An 8944-nucleotide genomic window follows, 5' to 3' on the forward strand; every position below is an offset into this window, starting at 1 on the left:
ATGGGTCATATCACTCCAAGATCGAATACAAGTCCTATCCAACTGGACATACCATCTAGCAACAGAGCCCGTAAGGCTATCTTGAAACACATGTATTAATAACATCTCATTATAAGCATAAGCAGCTTATTGTTTCTTAAGTGCAGCCTCCTTTAATTGAAAAAGAGATCACGATTTATTTGTCAGCACTTTAAAATCTCTCTATTATAAAAAAAATGATAGAAAATGTAATAAAAAATTTCGCTAACATAGTGATCTCAGGTGAAATCATTGAGAATGCCATTAAAAATGGTAAGTTGAAAACAGGGAAAACTATAAAGATCTCAAAGAAGAAAGGGCTCAAAGCTCAAACCGTGACCTTTGACAGACAGTTTAGGGGATATCAACCATATCCACCATAAGATTATTCTCCATACTATATTACTGTGAATAATACCCCATCCTACCCATACCAACTAGCACTATATCCATCTTACCCATCAACATGCCAACCTATTTTTAACCCTCAAGGTTCTATATATAGCTTTAATATTCAACCATTCATAAAACCTCATATTCGTCCTGTTAGCCTAACAAGTGGTTCATAAGAACAACGAACTACTTGAGGAAAACTTGAATTTGATCCAATCTTTATGACTTATATAGAGTTATACTGAGAGCTCAATAACAACTATTTGATTGCCCACAGTCGTATGGAGCTGCTCAAGCCACCTTATCATAAGTGGTATGATCCTATAGCTCATTCAAACTACCACTATAGAATTATCTATCATTCCATAAAGAATTGCATTACTTTAAAGCATATGGTGCAACAATTAATCAAGGATTGAATGATAAACTTTGATCAATGAGAATAAAAACACCTAATGTTAGTGACAATCCATTATCCAATCATAATGTCAATACTCTGAGTGAGAATCAAGAACATGTTGATCTGAAAAAGCTTAGAGAGTTGTAATGAATCAGGGAGCCGGATCGTAAGAAAAATCTTTCACTTGATCGTATAAGGGCATAATTTTGAAAAGAAAAAGGTTGTTAAGGCTAGTTGAATGTTGCTTGTCATTTTAGAATTTCTTTTAAGCAATTTTTTTTTTAAAAAAAGAGGCCAAATATCATAAAAGGTATCAAAGATTAAAAAAAAAAAGCAAAATGAAAAAAAATAGAAAAGAAAAAATGAATGCCATACATGATTTGAGGTAAAGTAATGAGAGTCTTTTTGTGAAGAATGAGACGAGTGAAAAATGAAAAAATAGAGAAATGATGTAAAATGGGGTAAAATGCCAAATTACATCAAATGATCATTTGATTTTGAACCTTTTAAACACATATTTTGAGCCTATTTTATCTCTCTTTTATGACCCCTCACCATAACCTACATTACAACCTTTAAAAGTCTATTTAGATCAAAAGTGAGTGCTCGAATTGAATGATCATATGTTAGGCTAAGGCATGCCCGTGATGGAACAACAGAATCATGCTTTGTTACTCTAGAGATTGATATGGAAAAAATATCAATAATGGGTGAAAGAATGAAAGCAAAAAAAGAAAAAAAATGAAATAATGGGAAAATGGGAAAATGGGAAAATGTAAAAAGAAAGAAAAGAAAAACTCAAATTGAAAACCCTAAAGGGTGATTTGAATAGAAAAACCTTTGAGTTGAGAGTTGGATGTCATAACGTCTAGATCCGGGGATCTATCGCTAGACATTGACTTAATGGAGTCACCACCAATCTTTTTTATCTAGGTGCGATTAGCCACCTAAAGAATCTGTCCTTTCAGGGAACACCTAAGTTTAAGGGCCCCTAAAAAAATAGGTTCAGGTCTACTAACCAGAACATAGTTCGGGAGTTCGGTTACGTGTGAGGAAGGTTATAACAACCTCACAATGCCCATCAAAAGATGGTACCAACTTAAATTTGTGTTATCCAATTAGCCTTAAAATTTTACCAAGTAATTAATTATTGGAAATTATTCTCAATTGACTCTAATACTTTTAGCAGAAAATTAAAAAAATTTTCTCACCTCAGGAGTATGCAAGAAAAACTACTGTTTCACTTGCAGAGGCTCAATCGTCGGATTATTTAAAGAAAAAATCAAAATCAAAATCAAAATAAAAACGAAGGAAAGGATGATTGTTCTTGTGCAAGGACAATTGATACTTTCAACTTTTCCCCAAAATATTTTTTAAAAATTTTAATTTTGAGGAAAATTGATACTTTCAACTTTTCCTCAAAAAAACCTTTTTTGAAATTTTATTTTTAAGAAAAATTGATACTTTCAACTTTTCCCCAAAAATTTTTTTTTTTGAAAAATTTTGATTTTCAAGGAAAATTGATACTTTCAACTTTTCCCTAAAAATATTTTTTGAAAATTTTTATTTTTTTGTAAAAAATAAAAAAATAAAAATAATACTCATGAAAATAACTAACACAAAAAAATAAGTAAATAAATAAAATACCAAAAAGAAAGATTATCTTGACTTGAGGAATTCGACGCGGCTCCACTAGATTGTCCATAGCCTTCACCAATTTGACACGATCTTCCCCATTTTCCACGAAGGAAATAATGGCTTGAAGTGTTGCTGAACATAACCATATGCTCCCATTTGGTTGCCATACATTTGTTGCGGATACATAGGAGCCATTTGCTGTGAAAGTATGTCCATATACTGTGCTCCCATAACTGGTTGAGGATGAAAACCAACAAACCGGTTTCCCTGAACAGCCTCATTATTAATTGCTGACAAATGACCGATTGTGATTGGCTGAATGTACATACCCACCACCTGATCACTTCTCATATGTTGAGGTCCTTGAGGTTGGCCATGTGCTACACTAACTTGAGTAACCATTGACTGAGGATATTGAGCACCCGCAACTGGGCTAGGGTCTGCCGCCTGTGCTTCCCAGAGTGGTGGTGGTAGTAAGCCACTTCTCTGAGCACCATAGACAGGTGAAGAGGGCTGCTGTTGTAGAACCAATTGACCATTCCAGGCAGGACCTGTGCCTTGAGCATATGACTGTTCATATCGAGGTGATTTCGTGTTTGGTGCAGCTTCAGTCGCATGAAAATTCTGCTGCTGCTGAGTAGGCTGTCGTCTCTGGTCTGTAAAATTCCCATCGACAACCTTCGTTCTGGTCTTGATGGTGGCCATAGTTGCATTCACATCTTTGGGCACAACATCACCTCGGTACATGAGGCAACAAGCCATGTACTTTCTATGGCATGGGTTACATTTGGCCATCATGAAAAAGGGTTCAAAAGCACTGTTGGTGATCTCAGCCACTGATAGTTGCTCATGGTAAGCCTTCTCAGCTGAAATAACAAGTGCATAGGAAGAAAGCATAAAATGAATCCTAGGATAGGGAACCAGGTTAGTCTGGAACTCGGTCACATCCACATTCAGAGCTCCATCAAACCTCAAAAGGGCAATAAAAGATGAGATAACCTGAGAGACAAGGCGGTTAAAAGAATGCCTGCAGATGTCATATATGGCTTCATTATCGAGAAACGCAACAACATCAGTGTGCTCAAGGAGCGAATGGGTGGATAGCACACTGTTGTAAGGCTTTACAATAGATGTAAAAACCTGAGGTGAAGGATACACAGTGAAACCAAGCTTTGACTTCTTTCCATAGTCAATAGAGAGACGCTCCAAGAGAAGAGATCCAAGGCCAGAACCAGTACCACCACCAACAGCATTGAAAACCAAAACCCCTTGGAGTCCGATACAGTTATCAGTGAGCTTTCGGATACGATCCAAGCAGAGATCAACAATCTCTTTTCCAATCGTATAGTGGCCACGAATGAAATTGTTGGCAGCATCTTCTTTCCCACTGATGAGTTGCTCAGGGTGGAACAGCTGACGATACGTTCCAGTCTTAACTTCATCGATAACAGTAGGCTCTAGATCAACAAACATAGTGCGATGAACGTGCTTTTCGGTACCAGTTTCACTAAAAAAGGTGTTGAAAGCATCATCTCCTCCACAAACAGTCTTATCACTTGGCATTTGGCCATCAGGCTGAATGCCATGCTAGAGACAGTAAAGCTCCCAGCAAATATTGCCAACCTGAATATCGGCCTGACCGATATGAATCAAAAATACACTCTCACATTTCTTCTTTTTTTTTTTTTAAAGATTCAAGAAAACCAAAGAAAATCCTAAGAAAATGAAACAACAATTTTTGTTTGGAAAAAAAAATTGTGGCGTGTATCAAGACGCCTGCCTTCTCCTATTCAGATTCTTCTTCTATCTTTCCTTTATTTTTTTCTTTTTTTCTCCCCTCATCCAGCTTGTATATTCATTGTTGATATATAGACCCATGCTGACAGAGTTTCAATTCAATTCCAATTAGTCATCCAATGCTAAAGATTAGTATCTAGATAACAATCATCACAATCACCAAGCTTTCAGCTTTTTTTTTTATCAGATAATCAAAAGAAAAAAAAATAAATCATAAAAATAAAAATAAAATTGATAAATATGAAATAAAAAAAATCTAAAACAAAAATGAAAAAAAATCCCTGCAACTGAGCTAGGATTAGTCTCAATTAACAAAGGATTTCGGACAAAATGGGGTGTCTACATTAGACAGACAGTTCAAATTCATAAAAAACTAAAGACATCTGAAAATCTTTCAAAACTGAAGCAAAGTTTGATGAGCTCAAAATAATTTTGACAGTCAATGAAATGAGTTTTTGAAAAAGAGTCCCAAATTAATGTTCAAAATTGTCTGAATATTCATTGTTTGGATATACCACTCATCCCAATAACATGTATCTAACTTGTTTCTTTCCTCATTTATTTTTGTACCAAACTCGTTCCTCATTGATTACCTTTCTTTCAATTTATTTTGTGCTTTCTTATTTTTACATCCTCAAAATAATTCGAGAGAATGTATGGTTGTATTACATTTGTCATGATTTGAAATGATAATAAATGAATGACAATGTACATAAAAAAGTCTTGCATTCCTTTGAAAAGAAATACAAAATGATAAGGAAAAAATGAAAAGAGTGCAGAAACCTAAAATGATGATTTGAAAGGATGCATGGTGTGATCAAATGATGAATATAGTGATAAAACGAGTGTACAAACTTAAAAAGATTATTCGAAAGGACACATGGTGTGACCAAGTAATGAATGTGGTGATGGATTGGTCAACATAATTTGTGAGAGGTGATCAAATGATAAGAATTAGTGGATAAAATTTATTTTGGAATGGTTAGTGCTGAGAAACCTGTGAATGGTGATCAAGTGATGAACATAATGTGGATTAATTGACAAAATTTATTCTAAGATTGATAATGCTAAGAAACCTGTGAGTTGTGATTAAATGATATAGGGTAATAGACAAAATTTATTCTGAAATTGCTAAAGCTAAAAGGCTTGTGAATTGCGATCGAGTATCAATTGATGAAACTTGTTCTAAATGGTTAGTGTTGAGAAATTGGAAAAAAAATTAGAGATGGTAAAGCCTTAAGAACCATATTACCATAATTAATTAGAATTTCATGACATGGAAATTCGCATTACATGCATTACATTTGCATTATTGTTTGGAGAATCTTTGAAACTTTGGTTTGGCTATGCATTTGAATTATGTAATAAACATTTGAATCATGGTTGAAAATATGGCATTGTGAGAATCTAGATTGTTGCATTTGCATCATTAAGAAAGTATTTGCATTACTAATCATGACATTCATACAATATTTTGACTTTGGTAAAAGTTTGAAAGTCATCTGAAAAAAATTTTGGATCTTTGGATAAAGTTTTTTAAGACAAGATTGTGAATCCTCAAATGAAAATCTCTGAGTCTCAACTGAGAATCTTTGATATGTAAAACCCTGAAAATTATTGGATATGACTCTTTGAACTCGAATGAGAAGCTTTGAACTTTTAGATATAAATCTTTAAAATTCAAATGAGAATCTTTAAATGTTAGATGCGAATCTTATAATTTGCAAATGCGAATCTTGAGATTTTGCAAATTTGAATTCTTATGAAACTAAAATTTTGAGAATCAAATTTCAGTGAATTCCTGTAAAGCTGAAAGGTTCTTGTAAATCTTAACCTTTGATTTTCAAACTCAAATTGTGAATCTTTGAGTTTTCATTACAAATTTCATTAGATCTTATCTACGATTCCTCTAGACATGATCGTCAATGAGTATTTTATTTTTTAAAAGTTGTTGTGCCTCTATTTAGAGGAAAATTTTATTTTTCAAAAGTTGTGGTGCCTCTATTTAGAGGAGTATCTTATTTTTCAAAGTCGTGGTGCCTCTGTTTAGAGGAACATTTTACTTTCAAAGTTGTGGTGTCTCTATTTAAATGAGCATTTTACTTTTGAAAGTTATGGTGCCTTTGTTTAGAGGAGCATTTTATTTTTCAAAGTTGTGGTGCCTTTGTTTAGAGGAGTATTTTACTTTTCAAAGTTATGGTGCCTTTGTTTAGAGGAGCATTTATTTTTTCAAAGTCGTTGAACCTCTGTTTAGAGGGGCTTTGTTTACTTTTAAAAAAAAATGAAAAAAGATGAATGTGTTGGGATAATCATTTGCAAGGTGTCTACGTCTTTGCACAATTTCTGTTGTCCAGAAAATGTACAAAGAGAAGTAGCTGTAGACACCCAATTTGGTCTAAACCTAGATCAATTGGGCCTGGTCCAATGAAGTCAATGGTCAAGCTTGTAGACACCGATTTTGTCCGGGTTTACTGTTTCCATTTTTAATAATAACAATAATAATAAATATTTAAAATATATATAATATTTAAAAATTAATTAATAATTAAAAAAAAAGGGAAATGAGATAGAAACCAGGGGCTAGTACGATGTCGCTGCCGCTGCCGCCTCTGTCTAGCCCCGGACCAACCCCTTGTCAGCCTCCTGACCAACCCCCTAACCAGCTCTCTATTCAGCCTACCTACAGCCACCCTACAGCCACTCAAATCCCCTTAATTCAAGCTCTTTAAAATCAACAGCCTATTCCCCCTTCTTCTCTCTCGGACACTCTCATAAAAAACCAAATCTCAGATGAACCCCTCTCAAAAACACTCTCAATAGCCCCAGACAGACCCCCAGTCCCACACATAAAAAATAAAATCTCAGACGAACCTCCCCCCAAAATACCCAAATCGAAAACGAAATAGATCTAACAAAAGAAAACATAAACAAAAAAATAACACAGTCCTCCCCGTATGGAGGAACCTCAGCGTCATAGGCACCTGAAACAAGAAGGAGAAATCATCAGTTTAAGCTGTCCAAAAAAAAAAGAAAAAGAAGAGAGATCAAAAACTTCGAAGGTCGATTCACGACGGTCAAGGCACTTTCAAGCCAAACGAAAGTCAGATCTGGAAAGAGGGCGTCGAGAGGAAGTTCTGGTAACTTTCTAACCATTTTTTGATCACCGGTAATCACCCCCGACAGTGACCCACACGGTGGCTGGTGCAACGCCCAGTGTCGAATTCTGACGAAGCCAGAGAACCCTAAAACCTTTTTCTTTCTGTGAATGAAACAAACTAAGGCAAAAAAATTTTTGATTTTTATAGAAAATATAAGGGCAAAACGACATCGTTTTGAGCATAGGACCAAAACGACATCGTTTCAAGTGTAGAGGATTTACGCTTGAACCGAACCCTACCCGAGATCTACGTAACCCGACCCGACGGTCCGTTTTAGTCAGCCTTGATTAGGTTCAGACGAATCGCTAGTAAATCGATCTGAATCATCGGATCATCGAACCACTGATCGAATCGTTGAACCGATCAGACCGACCCAGACCAGCGTTGATCGGACCATTGACCGGTCTAGTTTAGGTAAAAAAAAAATTTTTTCTAATTTTTTTATATATTATTATTTTTGTTATTTTATATTTATGTATGATAAATGTTTAAATTTATTAGGATAAATATCTAATTGTTATTAATAATAATAAAATGAAAATAATATAAGATAATAACTAAAAATATATATTAAAAATGTTTAAATAATAATAATAATGGAATAAGCTTTTTATTTTCCCTGCCTATATGTTGGAGGGAATAAAAAATATTTTTTTAAAAAAATAATTTTGCCTAAATGTTGGAGAATTATTATTAATAAATTTTCATAAAAAATAAATATAAGAAACTTTTAAATTAATTTTCAAAAATTATAAAAATATTAAACTTGCTCCGAAGGTCTGCATAGATGATAGAGATTTTTAGAGATGTTCGCATTTTAATTAAACCCCAAACCCTAAACTTAAACCCTAAAATTTTACCCTAAATCTATTTCAAAACTTTAAGGACACGTGTGAAAATCCCACATGAAATGGTTTGTTCTCGAATGCTGCCTAAATGATAGGGTATTTAGGAAACTCTATTTCATTAAGTTTTTCACACGAGTTCTTAATTCACATTAATAATAAAATTAATAAATAAAAAGTATAATAAAAAATTGGGATCTTAAATATAAACAGTCGCACCTAAGCTCTGCCTAGATATTGTAGAGTCGGGGTGGTCTCATTATACTTAAGAATCCAACTCTTAAATTGCATTTCATTTTACATGACATTTATTAGCATATATACGTTAGTATGTTATCATCGATAATTGTTCGCATTATTTTCTCTTTAATTTACTATTCAATGATAAAATATTTTATAATAATAAAAAAGAATAATACTTTTTTAAAAAAAAAATCTTTTTGTGATATTATAAAATAAAATAAAAATAACATTCCGAAAGAAATAATTCTTAGTACTCTGCCTAAATGTTGGAGAGTCACTAACAATTATTTTCTATAAAGATTGTTATTTCATTTTAAGGATTACTGTGTTAAATCTTAAGCGAAAAGAGTTATTTTAAATTCTGCCTAGATGTTGGAGAATTTTAAGATAATTATTTAACTTAAAGATTTTATCAATAGTTTTAAATAAAAATTTTTAGCAAAATTTTATTT

At 33.4% G+C, this 8944-nt stretch overlaps 1 pseudogene; it reads right to left on the minus strand.

Moving 5' to 3' along the window:
- Positions 1 to 2422: 2422 nt before the first annotated feature.
- Positions 2423 to 7602, minus strand: LOC149518309 (tubulin alpha-4 chain-like; annotated as a pseudogene).
- Between the last annotated feature and the right edge of the window lie 1342 nt (positions 7603 to 8944).

Source organism: Durio zibethinus, chromosome 6, assembly GCF_047325235.1.
Source record: "Durio zibethinus cultivar Kanyao isolate XHJ-2024 chromosome 6, ASM4732523v1, whole genome shotgun sequence".
In the NCBI taxonomy this organism is placed as follows: Eukaryota; Viridiplantae; Streptophyta; class Magnoliopsida; order Malvales; family Malvaceae; genus Durio; species Durio zibethinus.